At 39.6% G+C, this 18,404-nt stretch overlaps 1 protein-coding gene and 1 long non-coding RNA gene across 2 annotated transcripts in view; one reads left to right on the forward strand and one right to left on the reverse strand.

The window, feature by feature from the left end:
- The window catches only part of LOC114286820 (large ribosomal subunit protein uL1c-like), a 29,454-nt gene extending 25,933 nt beyond the window's left edge, over positions 1 to 3,521 (forward strand). The window contains exon 6 of the transcript XR_014361743.1: positions 2,995 to 3,521. The gene's annotated coding sequence lies outside the window, so the exon portion shown is untranslated. The remainder of the gene's footprint in view (positions 1 to 2,994) is intronic.
- Positions 3,522 to 4,818: 1,297 nt separating this feature from the next.
- Positions 4,819 to 18,404, reverse strand: part of LOC145819701 (uncharacterized) — a 42,707-nt gene continuing 29,121 nt past the window's right edge. The window contains exon 3 of the long non-coding RNA XR_014360468.1: positions 4,819 to 4,937. This is a non-coding gene — a long non-coding RNA (uncharacterized LOC145819701). The remainder of the gene's footprint in view (positions 4,938 to 18,404) is intronic.

The raw sequence follows: 18,404 nt of genomic DNA on the forward strand, positions 1-18,404 counted from the left end.
CGAAGAGGACACACTAGTGGAATCTGTCACGGATACAATACTACCAAACCCACAACAAACTACCCGGAAAGTGGTAGTGAGATAACAGGCACAATAACCACTATAAAGACATAACAATAATTAATAAATGATTTTTTTTTTTAATATATATATATATATATATATTTATTTCATTTTATTTTATTTATTTATTTATTTATTTATTTTTTATTTATTTATTTATTTATTTTTTTATTTTTTTTTTATTTTTTTATTTTTTGTTTATGTTGATTTAGTTACATAACTATATATATATATATATCCGGCTCTATTTATATATATATATATCAGGATATATAGGTATATATATATATTTATATACCACAGTGAGATCAGAGGCTGAGGACGACGAAGAAGACGAGCGACGAAATGGCTGGAGGAGGTCGCCGAGCTGCGGTGCTGTCGGCCGAGTGACGATCGACAGAGGAGGTCGACGAGGAAGACGGCTGAGGAAGACGGCTGCGGAGATCGACTGAGGAGGATCGACTGAGGAAGACGGCTGAGGAAGATCCACCCAGGTAAGCTTCGAACCCTAGAGTGTGGTTGGTGAAAAGGTCTACCAACGAGGGTGAGCCGGAACTCTATAGGTTAAGCTCTGATACCATGAAGCCTGAATAATCAGCTTAGGGTATGATGAAATATCATCCCTTATTTATAGATGAGGATTAGGGTTTACAAACAATACAATTACATGATGATCCCTGAGGGCATAACAATGATTACAGACCCACAGACCCTAGTGCCTTTCGGCTAATAAAATACTAAGTGACTTTCGGTGATTATAATATGCCAACAGTATCTGTTGTACATCTGTTCATGTCAGATGTAAACGAGGCCTAGATTGACTAAATGGTATTGTCCTAATCTTTTGCTTGCTTAGATGATTCCCATCCTTGTTTGTGTTGTCCGTGTATGCTCCTTGTACTATGTATTTACTTTTGATCTTTGGTATATATTGACTTACCCAAAAAAATGATGTTTTGTTCATCAAATAATTTGAGTGTTGAAATTTGATTCATATTGTTTGGCTTCAGTTGCAGTCAGCATATTTTCACATTTTGCAGCAGTAGAGAGTGAGTAAGTGACGACAGACTAAAGATTGAAGTATCTAAGAATTACAAGTTCTGCCGAGGGGATGTCCACCTAGAGAATTTTTTTCTAAAAGAGAAGGGTGAAAAGATTTCACCTTCTAAACTCAAATCATATGAACAATGTTACTGTATAAATTAGTAATTATGTGCCTGAAATGGCAAAGGAAACTAGAGAATACTTCGTAATCTTTCAACAGCCTCGTCAGCCCTGCCTACTATGAGTTTGAGTCTTTCTGTCAAAACAAATCGAGCCAATAAACATTGAATACTAACCCTGTGACTATAATTACAGTGAGCGTAATCTCATATGATGAAAGATTCATTACATAGATTTATTGTTCTAGGTAGTTCTAATCTAAAAATCAAGAATGAAGCTCTCTTGTTAAGTGGTGGTGCAGGTTTGCATCTGAGCCAAATCTCCTTTGGAAAAGAGTGGTTTGTGAAAAGATAAATTGGGACAAGAGATGGGATATTTCATTTCTTAAACGATAATGCAGTTTTTTTTCCCCCTGAACATGTCCCCAATAATGTGCTACTAAAATTGGGAAATGGAATGAGATTTCTCTTTTTGTTTGATAAATGGGTGTCTGATGTAACAAAGATGGCCTCATTAATGATTTCATCATTATGAGTATGTCATAGAGGAAGATTTTCTTGGTATGGGAGGAGGAGGAAGACCATCATAGGTTGTTGCAAATGCTGCCAAAGGTTGATCAGGTTAATGCCAATCAATGGATCAGTTAATTTTGAGAGTGGATCCATCTGGTAACTTCTCACTAAAATCTTTACAAAACCTGTTTACCTCATCTCAATGTTGTATTATTCCTACAATAGAGTTTGTGGAAAAGCATTGCCCCCTTTGGAATTGTTGTTTTTGCTTGGCTAGTCCGGTGCAAAAGGATTACCATTTGTGATCTTTTGATTAAAACGAATTCTCTGGATGAATCCTGTTCTAGGCTCTGTTAATATTTGTGCGAATGAGTGACCATGTAGAAGATCTTTGAAAATTTGGGGTGATTTTTTGTCTTCGTGGGGAATGGAATGAGTTTGTTTTTCATCAGTTAGTGCCTTACTTGATTGGTGGTTTGGAATAAAATTCAAGAATGTCAAAAAGCTCTTATGGGAGGCTATAATCATCCATGACAGTTTTTTGGACCATTTGGAAAACCAGAAATAACCTTATCTTCAATAATGGTTTAGCTTCTTGGGAAAATGCCTTGGTGTTAATTAAAGAGAAAGTTGCAACTCAGGTAAAAGGATATTGAAATATCCCTTGCTATTCAGTTGCTGATTTAATCTTAAAGATGAAAGAAGTCAGAGGCCTACACTTCCCTTTAAAAGGTGAAGGACTTTTGTGATTTTCAAGTTTTCCCTGGACAAGGATCTGCTCGGTTCTCTTTGTTCTTAGTGGTGTTAATGGCGATTCAGCTTTGGATGATGATAAGGACTGATTCAATATTGGAAGATGGATGAGAGTGGGAATGGAATGCGAGATGGCGTGGAATGAAATACTCATTCTCACTCTGCTGGTTGGTTTCTAACATTGAATGACGTGGAAAAATGGACACTTGTTAAGCTACTGTAGTGGAATGAAAATTCTAAACCAAAACACTGTTCAACGAAAAAAATTCTAAACCAAAACTGATGTATACTATTAGGAATTGAAAACAATACTTACACAAACTTTCTTCTACAGAAAAAGGAGTACCTAAAAATTGAGTTGGTTGGATTAGTTGAGATTAAAAATCTTACGCTTGAATGGTTAAAAAATCCAAATAAATGAGTTATTTATCTCGTGTGGACTCAGCTAATGTCTGGTTGGTTTTGTGGCTCATTTTTGTTACTAATGTTCCCCATATATCAGTGACCAGGTTTTGAGAATTGACTTTCAAAAGGTTATAAACATGAAGGAAGGAAACTCACAGAAATCATCCAAAGTTTTGGAGCTCAGCATCATCGAGAAACTTAACTAGTTGCTGTCTTGGCAGCCACTATGAGGCATTTGGCTCAATTGCCTGTGTGTATGTCATTCATGGTTCTGCTTTGCATTGTTCAGAAAGGCTTTTTTGGTTTTCATGGTTAATTGAGAGCCGTCAAAATAGTGTAATTTTTTTTTTTAATTTCAAATTTTGATGCTTCACCTTTATTTCAGTACTAATTTTGCCATCTATTTTATCACCTTCAGTTTCTTTTTCAAGCAGTTCATTGAGAGTCTGAGCTAGATAGATAATGCCATTAAGACTTGGGTTTTCTCTTTTCCATGTAAATTGTAAAAGTAAATTTCTAGCTTGTATACTGTTGTGACATGTGGTGTTTATCCAACTCAGGTTGTGTCTCTTTTCAGTTTCAATTGGCATAGACTTTGTGGACCTTCTTTCACATTTTATAGCATCACGACATGTAACATTGTAGAAACCATGAGTTTGATCGGTAAATCCTTTAGATTAGTTATTTAGATCTCTCTATATTTGTAGAAGTTTTCCCCAAAAAATATTTGCTCTATTCTCATAGGTGCATACAAGTCGCCACCAATACCAAGATCCTAATGTGCTATGCAGGAACGTACCAATTTGTTTTGAAATCCTTGAACCTGGAATGTACAAAATTTCTTTATTCATCCAGACGTTTACAAATTATGACTGTATTATAAGCAAAATAGCCTTTTAAATAGTTTACGAATGTGCTGGCAGGCCTCATAGTGACAGGAGGGCTGTTATATATCATTTAAATATTTCACTAATTTTTTTCATTTCTTGTGTGATTTCTCATATGGCTTGACGGGTCGATGACAAACATTAATTTTTGTCATCACACGATCATGAAGTTAGCATATTTAGAAAACTAGCCGTACACTTCATTGTTTCATTCAATCTGAAAAATTAGGTCCCTTTCTAGTTTCCTCTAAAATTTTGTAAGTGTAACCCAAAAATTTTAAAAATATAAAAATGGAAAAAAAAGTTATAGGTACAAAAAACTATTCACAAAAATATGAATTATTTTATTTATTTTGTCCTTTCCTGCAAAGCATGAGCATGAGTCTATAGCTGAAAATATAGGCCAACAGCCAAAAGGTGATGCTAATCTAATTTAGGACATGTATTAACTGCATTATCTAATTTAGAGCTCCAAAATCTCCCCTGAAGTCGGGAGAGAGAAAACCTTAAGATGCATGCACCCATCCCAACTTTAGGCAGTCAGAGTGTATGGTTCAGAATCAGATTCTTCATTAAAATTGAGGTGTCTCATTTACTTGAAATGTCTACTTCTCTTCAGCAGATTGTGCTCCATCACCCTTCAAACACTTTCCCAAAATGTCATATTGAGATCCCATTAATATACATCAATAAAAAGCACCAAATGGCATTTAAACATAAACGCAAGACCAAAGGAAACCATGACAAACACATATATTCATATTAATTGAACACTTTCAGTTTGCTCAATTTTCGCTGAGTGTATGAAAACAATATAAATAAATAAACAGTGATCAATCACAGATAAAAATAGTTCCAATGATAAAAATTAAAAAAAAGAAAAAAAGAAAAAAGAGTTCCAATGAAGACAATATTTGGTTTCTACTTCAATACCTTGTACTGTTTGTTTTTTTTTTTTTTTTTTTGTACTCAACAACCAAATCTAACATGTATGTTGTGTTTGTTTGCTGCGAATTACAAGAAACAGAAAGATCATGAGTTTTATGACCATAGGATGAAGTGTGTGCATTGTTGTTATCCTTCCTACCTTGTCCATGTTTGGAACAAGCTCTTGTAGTTTCCTCATTCTTTCACTGATCTGGGTTCTCCTTGACTGTGAATTCCATGAATAAAGGAAGAAAACAAGTCACCAATGATAGATGTAAGCAGGAAAAAACTAGCTTTCATTCTGGAAAATCAACAATAAGAAGATTTGAGGACATATGAAAAATGACATGCCTTGTACCAACTTATTTAAAGATCTCCTAACCACAAGTAAAGCACTCTACTTGCAATTGGGATTTTGATATAGCTAGCAGGTACCAGAGATGAAAACCAAGCTTGAAAGCTTTAAACCCACAATAATGGTGGAAAAGGGTCAGACGAGAGAGAAAGAACAAGAGAGAATGAAGAAAAGTGGACCAAAAAGTGACTTTTAAACATACTGAATTCGGACACTTCGCTCAAGTGACCAATCCTTCGCTCGAGCAAAGAACACGGATTCCCAAAAGTTCAGATTCAACAAGAAAGACCGCTCGAGCAACTACTCATGCGCTCGAGCGGACATCGACAACTCACAGAATCTCAGACAGACCTGCAAAAATACTGGGAGCTTTGCGAGACCGCTCAAGCGAACATTCCTTTGCTCGAGTGACGAGAAAAAGAAAAAAAATTCTAGAGTGCTATAACCTCCCCACCTTAAGAAATTTCATCCCAGAAATTAGGGAAGGACTGAAACCAAAGGACAAACCAATACAGATGGAAACACAACCTCTGACTTAATACACGTGGGACATATTCCCAAAATAAAATCAGAGTCAAATTAGAAGCTATTCAATTCTGAGGGCAAGACATAACTTCCAATCAAAAGCTAGACTCACACTCTATATAAATTCTTGAATTCAGACTCAAAACCTTAGCGCCCCAAAGACACCCAAACAAGAAGAAGCACGAGAAAGAGATCATAATTTATCAGTATACTCATCAAAATCCAAGAGACAAGGAACAACACCAACCATTCTACTCCCCTAATGACAACACCACACAAAGATGACCACGGAGAGACCAAATCCCAATGCCGAAGGGAAAGGAAACCACCATAAAACAATACCTGGACAACACTAAGGAAAGAAAAGACGCCCCATACTCACTGCCCAAAACACAAATTGATATAACAACTGCAATCGCATTATATTTCCTCAAAATAAATATGCCAATATATATATATATACACACATACACAACAAGCAATTCAACCCAAGTTTCCATACAACCCCATTATAAGAGATAGAACAATGAACGGTCGCAATTTTGTAAACAAAATTCTCCATTCCTCTTGAAAATCTTTTCATTTTTATATATATTCCCACTTAGATTAGATCTTCCACATCAATTTAACTATGCCGTCCTAGGCCACAACACAAGGAAAAGAAATTTTCATTTTCCAAACCATTCTCAACATTCATTCGATGAATCCCAACCATCACCCAACAACCTCCATCACCCACCCGGTGATGTTACAACCCATTTACCACACACATCTGTAATAACAATGAATAGAAACAATAATAACAGTGCATTCGAGGCATAACATAGCACATTCGACTTCCCGAAAGTTGGAAGTTCCCAATCACTACAAACATCATCACTAACAATCGATAGTACACATTGGCACAAGTGCGATTACAATAATCTACATTCAAACAGTTTGATTCAATTTGAGTCATTTCGCCGGTTCATATCAACAACATACACACACAAGCGAAGCTCAATGCCCTCCAGTACTACCTAAGTACCACCAAACCGTACCACGTTTTACTCAAACAGAATCAATTCCCAAGATGACTATGTGTCAATAAACTTCGAATACCACGCATCCAGACCACCGATTCCAAACCAAACCAAGCAACCAAACCAAATCAAACCAAGTCTTGAGTCCCATTAAAAGGGATCGGCCACAATGATCCATTTGCTCTACATGACTTAATCCACTCATCGATTCTCTACTCTCACAATTCAAACATCGACAGGCTAACCAACACGTATCACCCCTATCCAAGTTTCAACACACACCCACTTCATACCTGAGTCCAAGTTGGACTCCCTAAAACCAAATCTCACAGCTCAGCGCCAAACCACTAAAGTGACTATTTGTCACCCAATCCAAATATCAACCATCCGACCACCCATCAATTAAAACACAGTCCATATTTAGTACCCAACCACTAAGTTCCCTTCACATTCATAAACTCCACACAACTCTTGATCATGACGTTCACTACTTAAATTCCATACTCCTTTGCACCCACACATGACTACCATCTCTCAGCAAACTTTACCACTTCCTCGTCATTACAAAACACAACCCTCACACCCCTTCCAAGCACTTTCACAATCTTCTAAGTACTCAGATTAATCTCATACCATCCTAAGGTTCTACCTCCTCCCAACCATGCACTAATTGAACCATATAACTCTCTCTTTCAACAAATGTTTTTAAATCAAGTCAAGACTCATAAGCCAATACATGCTTCATTCAGGAAATAAAATCAGCTACACAACAAAATGCTAAAATTACAAATTCATATAGCACTATCCACCGATATGATCTTATTCTAACATATAATTTACCCAAAAGCTGTCACAATACTATTTTAAGTTCACATAGAACTCGTCACGACTAGGTACACTTCCTAACTGCACTAAGATACTCCCAATGAAAAAGTTAACTCAAAGCCACACTCATTCATTGAAACCAATGCCATGCCACTAACTCCAAATTTGCAACACGACTCCACACTATACTAATATTATGATGATCCACAAGATTAAACTTAAATTCAACAACTCCCATAATACAAACTCACCCAATGATAAATATTAATATCACTCCCAAGACCAACTAACTAAAAATTTTACCTCTCATCTTAGACGTATCTGAAACAATCACAAGGAAACAGCTGTAAGAGTATTGAACAACTTAGAAACTAATCTACTCCAACTAACTAAAACGCAAGGAAAACATAACCTAATTCTTACAACTACTCGTGTCACAAGAAAAAGGTGCCAATTGCCATTCAAACCAATCACGAAAAGCCAACGAAGTAAGACAGAAGGGTATGCCAATGAATAATCATGTTCTTGTAGTCACTTCAAAATCCCACCTAAAATCTATAGTCAAGTCATCTTTACCCAAACTCAAAAAATAAATAAATAAACAAATTAAAAAAAAAAATACGACCACGCACTATAATGCCATCCATTCATTCTAAGAAATCTTATGTCAACAACGGATATTCCAAAACATTTTTTTTTTCTTTTTTGTTTCAAGACTAACAAAATGATAAAAGTGTTTCATACCAACTTACCCCCCAACGAGAGATCCGCCAAATAACTACTTCTAAGATAATGTCACCACAAAACACGATGGAATAAAAATTAAAATAAAGAATCACCTTCCATCAAACAAAACTAAATACCTCTTAATTAGGACCGCCACTAACCACCTAAGATCAAATGCACCCAAATTAAATCCAATGATAATACTAGACCAACATATCAACACCACAAATTCTCACCACACCACACCACACCTATAGCTAAACGAAATATCAATATAAGGGATTCACAATACTTATACCAATGATACAAGACAATCTTATAGCTAATAACAAGGGATACAAAAATAATCTCCATTTAAACACTTTGTTTGGGAAGGGTTAAAATAGCCCATCCCAGATTAAAATAGCTAATTAAAAAAAACATCCCATCACATCACTCCCCTCCCTACTTTTTTGCATGTCTTTTCATAAAATGTCAAATAGCCAACTAAAATAGCCTATTCCTAAACGGGGCTTATTTCAATCCAAAATACTCACGTATTACCTCTAGTCTTCACAATTTCTAACTTATAGCTATGGATAACTATAAGGCCAAGTTTGGCATGAGACAAAAAAGACAAAAAGTCAAAAAGTCACTATTCTATTTAAGTCACATCATCTTATTTAAGTCACATCACCTCTCTAACACATCACTTCAAACCCAACCCAAACCCAACCCATATTTCATAAAAAGTCAAAAGGTGCACTTATTTAGTCTTCCCAAACTAGGCCTAAATGTTAATATTAATTACCCTTATCAAGCATATAAATTTTCACGAAAATATCCAAATCACAACCACACCAACTATCTCAAAATACCTAGTCATAATCTCTATAGAATCACAATATTCTCACAGGATCATTTCAAAAAATTTCTCCAAGGACATTGGTCATCAATCACATCATATCCCTAAACACTCATATATTACACTTGAGTACATCAACAACAAATTCTAAGACAACTGATTCCACAAATTCGAAAGCATGCGAAATTCGACTACATATCCCAAAATGTCAACTCACAAGTCACCATTTTCACTACTAGAAATTCAACCAAATGGCACAACCCAATCAAATTAAATCTTATTCCAATCTATTCGAAAATTCTTTATCTAGTTCTTTCACTTATAATATGTTACAAGATTCCAGACTAAACAAATTCAATAAGCAGCACTTTCCTTAATACACTTTACAATTCCCACCATAATAAGAACACACCTATTTCCGAATACATACCAAGATGATCAGCCTGAGGCCTAACACTAACCTCACAAGTAGTCAATCAAACAAGTGGAACAACCCAACCATAACTAATTTCATCTATCCCAAGGAAACTTAGAACTAGTTTTACATGTTCCGATGTCAACACTCCAAAATAATCTCTTAGGTCACTTTGATCATCATCAAGGTCTCAACCAAATCAGACTACTACAAGTTTAATGATTAACTTATTCTACTTCCAAGACTCTTCATCTAGCCCACTTCCACAAATTTGATTTAAAGATCAGAAATAATTAACTCTTCATAACAACAAACTATTTGCTATGTAGCGTAATCTCTACCATTCTAATGTCACACTTACACTCATAAACATACATAGTTGGTCGACCTACAGTTCAATTCCAATTATACAGTTGATTTCTTACATAGTGGAAATGATTAACTTGCCAAGTAAGGTGGCACAAAGAATCCTAGTCACAAATATCTCCCAATTGGGTCATTCACATCACAACTTGACATATGCATCACAATTCACATCACATAACCACATAACCACACAGCACATAACGGATTACTCTTCAAGGATTATTATTCGCCTCAAGAACATTCCAAGAGTTCCTATTGGAATTGGCATTGATCATGTGCTTCTTCCAATGAGACTTCTAAGAATTTCCTAGGTTTAAATAATACCTTAGAAATTTAATCCTATATCCAAATAGCCAAATAATCGTGTTATCAAATAGCACATAGCATCCAATCGTTCCTCACTCATGCATTAAACCAATTGTGGTAAAAATCATGTCCCACGAGCCCAAGATATTCATACCCGGTGAGCTCTGATACCAAGTTGTAACACTCCGATGATCCGAATAATAAAACAAATCAATTCTTTATCTAGTTTAGGAAAATTATAATTATTTTTTTAGAGAAAAAATTAAGATTTAAATAAAAACATATATGGAGCAAATTATTGATTGAATCCACAAAATAGAACAAACCACTCTTCGACAATGCATTTCATTCACTTCATGAGAATCTACGAATCTCATACATTTCATATTCAATCACTACGTATAGCGACCCCGGTCTTTTCTCTTTAGATTATTGTATCCGGACTTAGGTTCCGTGGATCCTGTCATTACTTATTGGTTGTTGTTGTCCTTTAATCTCTTAGTATTTGAATTATAGGTTGTGTTGGACGGGTCTGTTACAGGTTGGTTGATAGTTGATGCCAATAGGTGATGCCCAGATTTTGGCCTTTACGCTCGAGCGGAGGTTTTAACGCTCGAGCGGGCCCTTCGTTGTTGCTTCTCCGCTCGAGCGGGAGTTTTGACGCTCGAGCGGGATTTTCCATCTCCCAGTATTTTGCTCTGCAGTTCTTCCGCTCGAGCGGTAGTTTTTACGCTCGAGCGTGATCCCTTGTTTTGTTCCTCCGCTCGAGCGTGGAGTTTGACGCTCGAGCGGGTGCAGCGCCTGCAAAACTTCTGAAAGGGTGCAATCGACGCTCGAGCGGCTTTCTTCACGCTCGAGCACGATTCTGTGTCTTACGCTCGAGCGGGGCTTTCTACGCTCGAGCGTAGAGTCGACTACATCAGTCCGTGATTTTACTTTTCTGATCACTTTTTGACCTACCTTTTCATCTCTTAACTTTTAAAAACCGCCCCTTGAGAGTCTCTCTCTCTACTCTTACCTTCTCTCCAAGATTTGATCTATTTCCGGTGATCTTCTACCCTAGTTCCTTTGGAAGAAAGGTAGAGCTTCACGAGATCTTTCTTTTAATCTGAAAAGGAGAGGATTTGGAGCACTTTGGATTTTGGGTCATCATCTCCATCTTCTCTATTTTAGTTGTGATCTTCAAGGTAGGGATTTCCTACTCTATTCTATAAGCTTTGTTCTAAGTTTGGTATTTTGATAGGTTGGGGACACTTTGATAATTTTGGGAACAAAACCTGGTTAAATTGCTAAATTGATTGGAGTAATTAATTTAAGGAAAATTGGGGAATTTGGTTAAATCCATGAAATTGGGGAATTTAATGATTAAATGGTGTAGTTGGTTAATATAAATCACTCGCCTATTGAATTGTTGTTATATTTATTTCCAGTCTAGAAATAACTGTTTTGGGCTATCGGTGGAGGATAGTCGTGATTGTTGTAGACATTGCATGTGGATTAGGAATAACTGAAACTAATCACATTGGTTAAGTCATTAATTTGACTATTGAATTAATACTGAAAATACGTGTATTGGTTGAGCATTGCATTTGCATATTGTGTGGGAGGAGATAGGGGATGTACTCCACGGTTTAGGGGAAGATAGGGGATGGACCTCTAAACCGGATTTTTGTTTGGGAGGAGATAGGGGATGGACTCCATTAGCACCATTTTTATGTGTGCTTATTATATTGAAGTGTTTTTACATGATTATTGATACAGCACTAAAATGTGTATCAAATGGGAAGTATGAAGTGTTTTGATATGAGCATGAGTCTCATTTGTTTTGTTGATATTGGAAGTAATGTGATTATGTTATATAATTCACTGTTGTAAGTTTGGCCAGGTTCTGAGCCATGTTGATAATAATGGAAGGTGAAATGTGTCTTAGACATTAGTGTTATGAGACTGTTTAATAATAAAATTGATTATTTTGATTAACCATCTATTGAATGCTATAGCTTTATTCAATGCTTATATTTGGTTTAGTATTTTTCTACTGGGCTGTGGCTCACCCTTTATGGGAACATCATTTTCAGGTTCAGGTGATAAGCTACCTCCACGGACTTAGCCTGGAAGGATTTGATGTTTGGGATGTTGAAGACTTGTCTTTAGTTATATGTTTTATTTTGTTATTTTTGGGATTTCATGTAAACATTCAAGCCTAGGGCTTAACTTGTAAATGAGTTAGTACTCATCTTTTTTGTGTCCAAGTGTTAGCTTGGAAAGATGTAAGCCCTTAGGGCATTTATTTTGATGTTGCAGGATGTTACAAGTAAAGTCTGTCAATAAGAATACTCTGATGACTAACTCAAATGATTCATTTTCTTTTATAAATGCATGTTAATGTTATGGTTATTATGGGTTTATTTTGAGGGCGTGACAACTTGGTATCAGAGCGTACCGGGTTTGAATACTTTGGGTACGTGGGAAGTGATTAGTATCACAATGGGTTCGTCTCGTTTGATAGAGACTTAGTGTAACGTTATATGCTTATATGATAACATGTTTATGTGATTATGTGGGTATGGAATGTAGTTTCAAGGATGTTGATTGGACCCTTGAGTTCTAGTAGTCTTGTTGGAAAGGCACTTGATCACTGCTGCTTCCAACCGGAACTATAGTAACGCATTGGGACTATCATTATCCGGGAATGAAATTCGTAGGTGCTTATGTGATTATGTGCTTACGTGGAATGAATTATTGTTGTCCATTGTATTAGGACGCGAGTGTTTAGCTTTGGCACATTTATTAATGTGCTAATGTCTTTGTTTCCTTTATTAGGATGTCAGGACGAGGACGAGGACGCGGTAGGCGTGGTAGGCCGGGTAGGCAGGAGGTGCCTGTGCCAGAGGAGATTCCGATAGTTCAGGAGGGAATTGGCCAGGCCAATGTGGCCGAGCCAGTAGGCCAGCAGGCTTTGGGCGCTTTAGCTCGAGAGATAGCGGGGGCATTCAGGGAGTCAGTAGGCATTCTCAGAGCTGAGAATCAAGCTCAGGCTGGTATTGTGGATGCAGGACCTTCCTTTCTGAAGAGGGAGTTCTTCCGGTCCAATCCGGATGAATTTGTGGGTGATCCTAAAGAGCCACTTAAGGCAGATGAATGGCTCGAACAGACAACGAAGACGTTTGAGATGCTTGGCATCGAAGACGAGGAGTTGAAAGTGACCTTGGCATCTTTCCAGTTGAAGGGGGATGCGGGTCAGTGGTGGACGTTTACTAAGGGGCGTATAGGAGGTACGTGGGAGGATTTTGTGAATGCTTTCCAGGAGAAGTTTTTATCTCCGGCAGTTAGGGAGAAGCTGCGAGACCAGTTTTGTCAGCTTAAGCAGTCGAGTTCTTCTGTGGCCGAGTTTGAGGCTGCATTTACTAGTTTATCCAGGTTTGCACCTGAATTGGTGGCGTCTGAGGAACGCCGCTGTATTGAGTTTGAGAAGAAGTTGAGGCGTGGCCTCAAGCTGAGAGTTGGGGGAACTATGATTCGGGATTATGGGCGTATGGTTGATGCTGCAGCACATATGGAGATCATGATGCAAGAGGAGGAGGAAGGGCAGAAGGGCTCCAAGAGGAGTCAGGATAGTCAGAGTGATGGTAGGAGACAGAAGGGTTTTAATCCCCAGCAGTCTCATGGTAGCTTTTCGAGATCGACTTTTCCTGTACCGGGTGCTAGTTCGGGGAAAGGCAGTCAGGGAGACATTACCTGTTTCAAGTGTGGTCAGTTGGGCCACAAGTCTCCAGTTTGTCCTCAGAGGGGAGGAGTTCAGAGAGCAGCATCTTCTTCGGCTCGATCTCAGAGCCAGAGTCAGGGTAGAGGTCAGTCACTCTCGTGTTATCAGTGTGGTCAGCCAGGGCATATGAAGAGGTATTGCCCCCAGTTGGGTGGCACACCTGGTGCATCTGGTTTGAGGCAGATTCAGGGTCAACAGCCAGCTCAGTCGGGTCAGGCCTCGAGGGCTAATCAGGGGGCTTCATCGTCTCAGTCGGTGCAGCAATCTTATGCTCCTAGGGGTGAGCAGGTTGATCAGAGGTCATCTGGGCGCGTGTATGCTGTTACCGCGCAGGATCTTGTACCGGCTTCATCTGTTGTGAGAGGTACTTTCTTATTTTGCAACTCGGTTGCTAATGTTTTGATTGATACGGGTGCATCTCATTCCTTTGTGTCTGCTGCATTTGCATCTGTTTTGGAGTTGGAGTTAGCACAGTTGGCATCTCCTATTTGTGTAGTGTCGCCTCTTGGGGGTGAATTGATTTTGAAACACGGTGTTAGGGGTTGTGATATAGAGGTTAATTACCATAGAATCCCATTTTCTTTTGTAGTTATGCCTATGAGAGGTTTCGATGTTATTTTGGGTATGGACTGGTTATCGTCATACCGGGCAGTTATTGATTGCTACCGCCAGAGGGTCACTTGTTGTACCGTGAGCGGAGAGTATTTTCATTTTCTGGGGGACCGGGTTGGTGATGTGTTGCCACCGGGGTATGTTCGACGAGGAAGGAGTGAGCTTAGTGGGCTACTTGCTAACCTTTTGATTAGTGAGGATGATGAGACCCAGGTTGTGTTGCCAAGGGTGGTTTGTGAGTACTCGGACGTCTTTCCCGAGGATCTTGTTGGTTTGCCACCGCATCGAGAGATTGAATTCTCTATTGACCTAATGCCCGGCACGGCGCCGATCTCTATGTCACCTTATCGTTTTGCCCCAGCCGAGTTAGTTGAGTTGAAGATCCAACTCCAGGAGTTACTAGACAAGGGTTTTATACGCCCTAGTGTTTCGCCGTGGGGAGCACCGGCCCTCTTTGTTAAAAAGAAAGGTGGTGCTTTGAGACTTTGCATAGATTATCGGAAATTGAATCGGGCTACGGTTAAGAATAAGTACCCTATGCCTCGTATCGATGACCTGTTTGACCAGTTGAAGGGTTCCCGTTGTTTCTCGAAGATAGACTTGAGATCGGGTTACCACCAGTTGAGGGTCAGGGAAGAGGATATTCCGAAGACGGCATTCCGTACGCGGTATGGCCATTATGAGTTTTTGGTAATGCCATTCGGGCTCACCAATGCACCGGCAGTCTTTATGGACTTGATGAACCGGATCTTCCGGGAATTCTTGGATCAGTTTGTAGTCGTTTTTGTGGACGACATCCTTATCTATTCGCCTTCTGAGGAGGAGCACGAGGCACACTTGAGGGTGGTGCTTGAGTTACTTAGAGCCCATAGGCTGTATGCCAAGTTTGGGAAGTGTGAGTTCTGGCTGAGAGAAGTCAAATTCTTAGGCCATGTGGTATCCGGTGAAGGAGTGTCTGTTGATACATCCAAGGTAGAGGCAGTGCAAGATTGGGCACAGCCTAAGAGTGTGTTTGAGATCCGCAGTTTCCTGGGGTTAGCTGGGTATTACCGTCGCTTTGTGAAAGACTTCTCCAGGTTAGCATCACCGTTGACTAGACTGACTCGGAAGGGAGTTAAATTTGTATGGAGTGAGACTTGTGAAAATTCGTTTCAGGAGTTGAAAGTTAGACTGACTACCGCTCCAGTATTGATTATTCCAGAGAGAGGGATGGGTTATGCAGTCTATTGTGACGCCTCACGAGAGGGTCTGGGTTGTGTATTAATGCAAGAAGGGAAAGTAGTTGCCTATGGTTCACGTCAGTTGAAAATTCACGAGCAGAATTACCCTACGCATGATCTAGAGTTAGCAGCTGTGATATTTGCCTTGAAGGTTTGGAGGCATTATCTTTATGGTGAGAGATTTGAGGTATTCTCGGATCATAAGAGTCTGAAATATTTGTTTACACAGAAAGACTTGAACTTGAGGCAGAGGAGGTGGATGGAGTTCATAGAGGATTATGACTTTGAATTGTATTATCATCCGGGAAAGGCCAATGTGGTGGCCGACGCCCTTAGCAGGAAACCTGTTGGTGACATAGCTAGTATAGCCATCCGAGAGTGGGAGATGTTAGGTGCACTTGGAGAGTTTGATTTGCTTCTGGGCGAATCCGTTGAGGCTGCGGCCTTGTTTTCTGTTGTTGCACAACCTACACTTGTGACTCGAGTGTTAGAGGCTCAGAGGGGCGACCTTGAGATAGAATCCCTCCGTGAGAAGATTTCTGGTGGGAAGGTTGAGAAAGGTTTGACGGTGTATCCCGACCTGAGTGTGAGATACCGAGACCATCTATTTGTGCCGGAGTCTCATCGAGAGGAGGTACTCAGAGAGTTTCATCATTCACGCCTTGCGGTGCATCCGGGAGGTACTAAGATGTATCGGGATTTGGGTCGCCAGTTTTGGTGGCGGGGTATGAAGAGAGATGTGGCAGCTTTCGTATCTAAGTGCCTTACTTGTCAGCAAGTGAAGGCCGAACATCAGAGGCCAGCGGGTTTGTTGCAACCCTTGCCTATTGCCGAGTGGAAGTGGGAACATGTCACTATGGACTTCGTTGTGGGTCTTCCGAGGACTCAATGGGGTAGTGATGCTATTTGGGTAGTTGTGGACCGGTTGACTAAGTCGGCGCATTTTATTCCTATGCGTGTTAAAGATTCAGTTGATCATCTGGCCGATTTATATATTCGGGACATAGTGAGGTTACACGGGGTTCCAGTGACGATCGTTTCAGATAGAGATCCTCGTTTTACTGCCAGGTTGTGGCAGAGCTTGCAGAGTGCCTTAGGCACTAAGTTGACCTTTAGCACAGCTTATCATCCTCAGACTGACGGGCAGTCTGAGCGTGCTATTCAGATCCTTGAGGATATGCTTCGGGGTTGTGTTCTTGACTTTGGTGGGTCGTGGGAGAGGCACTTGCCTTTGGTGGAGTTTGCCTACAACAACAGCTTCCAGTCTAGTATCGGTATGGCACCATTTGAGGCCTTATACGGCCGACCGTGTAGGTCTCCTGTTTGTTGGGCCGAGGTGGGTGATGCACCTCTGTTGGGTCCGGAGTTAGTGAGGGAAACGACGGAGAAGGTTGAGCTTATCCGTAAGAGGCTCGTTACAGCCCAGAGTCGTCAGAAATCTTACGCCGACCGTAGGAGAAGACCTTTGGTGTTTGAGGTGAGTGATCACGTCTTTTTGAAGATATCACCAAGACGGGGATTGATGAGGTTTGGGAAGAGCGGGAAGTTGTCCCCTCGATTCATTGGTCCTTTTGAGATCCTTGAGAGGATTGGTGAGACTGCTTATTGTTTAGCTTTGTCGCCGCAGTTATCCGGAGTACATGACGTGTTTCATGTAAGTATGCTTCGGAAGTATGAGCCGGATCCATCACATGTATTGGATTGGACCGATTTAGTAGTTGATGAGGATGTCTCGTATGAAGAGAGACCGGTTAGGGTCTTGGATAAGCGGGATCAAGTCTTGCGAGGCAAGACCATTCCTTTGGTGAAAGTTTTGTGGAAACATTACGGGGTGGAGGAAGCCACATGGGAACGTGAGTTGGAAGTCCGCGAGAAATATCCGGACATGTTTAATGATTTGTAATCTTGTAGTTAGATTTTGTAATATTGTCAAACCTTAAAGCTTTTTATATATGTCTTAAGCTGTAAAACATTTAGAATGTTTTGGTTAATGGAAATATTTTAGAACTTACCTCGAAATGGAAGTTTAATGGAACATTGTATATATTGAATATATTGAAAATTGTTGAAATTGAAAGAAAATTGCATAGTGTTAATGCAGATTGAAATATATGTTTGTTTTGCATATTGTGGCATGCCTCTTAGTTGAGAGATGGAATGGCCGGTGTTGGGTCAAGTTGTTTATTATTGAGTTAACATATTGTTGGAATTTGAGAAAAACTTGTTTTTAAAACCTTGTGCTTAATTTCGGGGACGAAATTCTTTTAAGGGGGGGAGGTTATAGCGACCGCGGTCTTTTCTCTTTAGATTATTGTATCCGGACTTAGGTTCCGTGGATCCTGTCATTACTTATTGGTTGTTGTTGTCCTTTAATCTCTTAGTATTTGAATTATAGGTTGTGTTGGACGGGTCTGTTACAGGTTGGTTGATAGTTGATGCCAATAGGTGATGCCCAGATTTTGGCCTTTACGCTCGAGCGGAGGTTTTAACGCTCGAGCGGGCCCTTCGTTGTTGCTTCTCCGCTCGAGCGGGAGTTTTGATGCTCGAGCGGGATTTTCCATCTCCCAGTATTTTGCTCTGCAGTTCTTCCGCTCGAGCGGTAGTTTTTACACTCGAGCGTGATCCCTTGTTTTGTTCCTCCGCTCGAGCGTGGAGTTTGACGCTCGAGCGGGTGCAGCGCCTGCAAAACTTCTGAAAGGGTGCAATCGACG

This window comes from Camellia sinensis, chromosome 2, assembly GCF_055761805.1.
Source record: "Camellia sinensis isolate YWXY chromosome 2, ASM5576180v1, whole genome shotgun sequence".
NCBI lineage: Eukaryota > Viridiplantae > Streptophyta > Magnoliopsida > Ericales > Theaceae > Camellia > Camellia sinensis.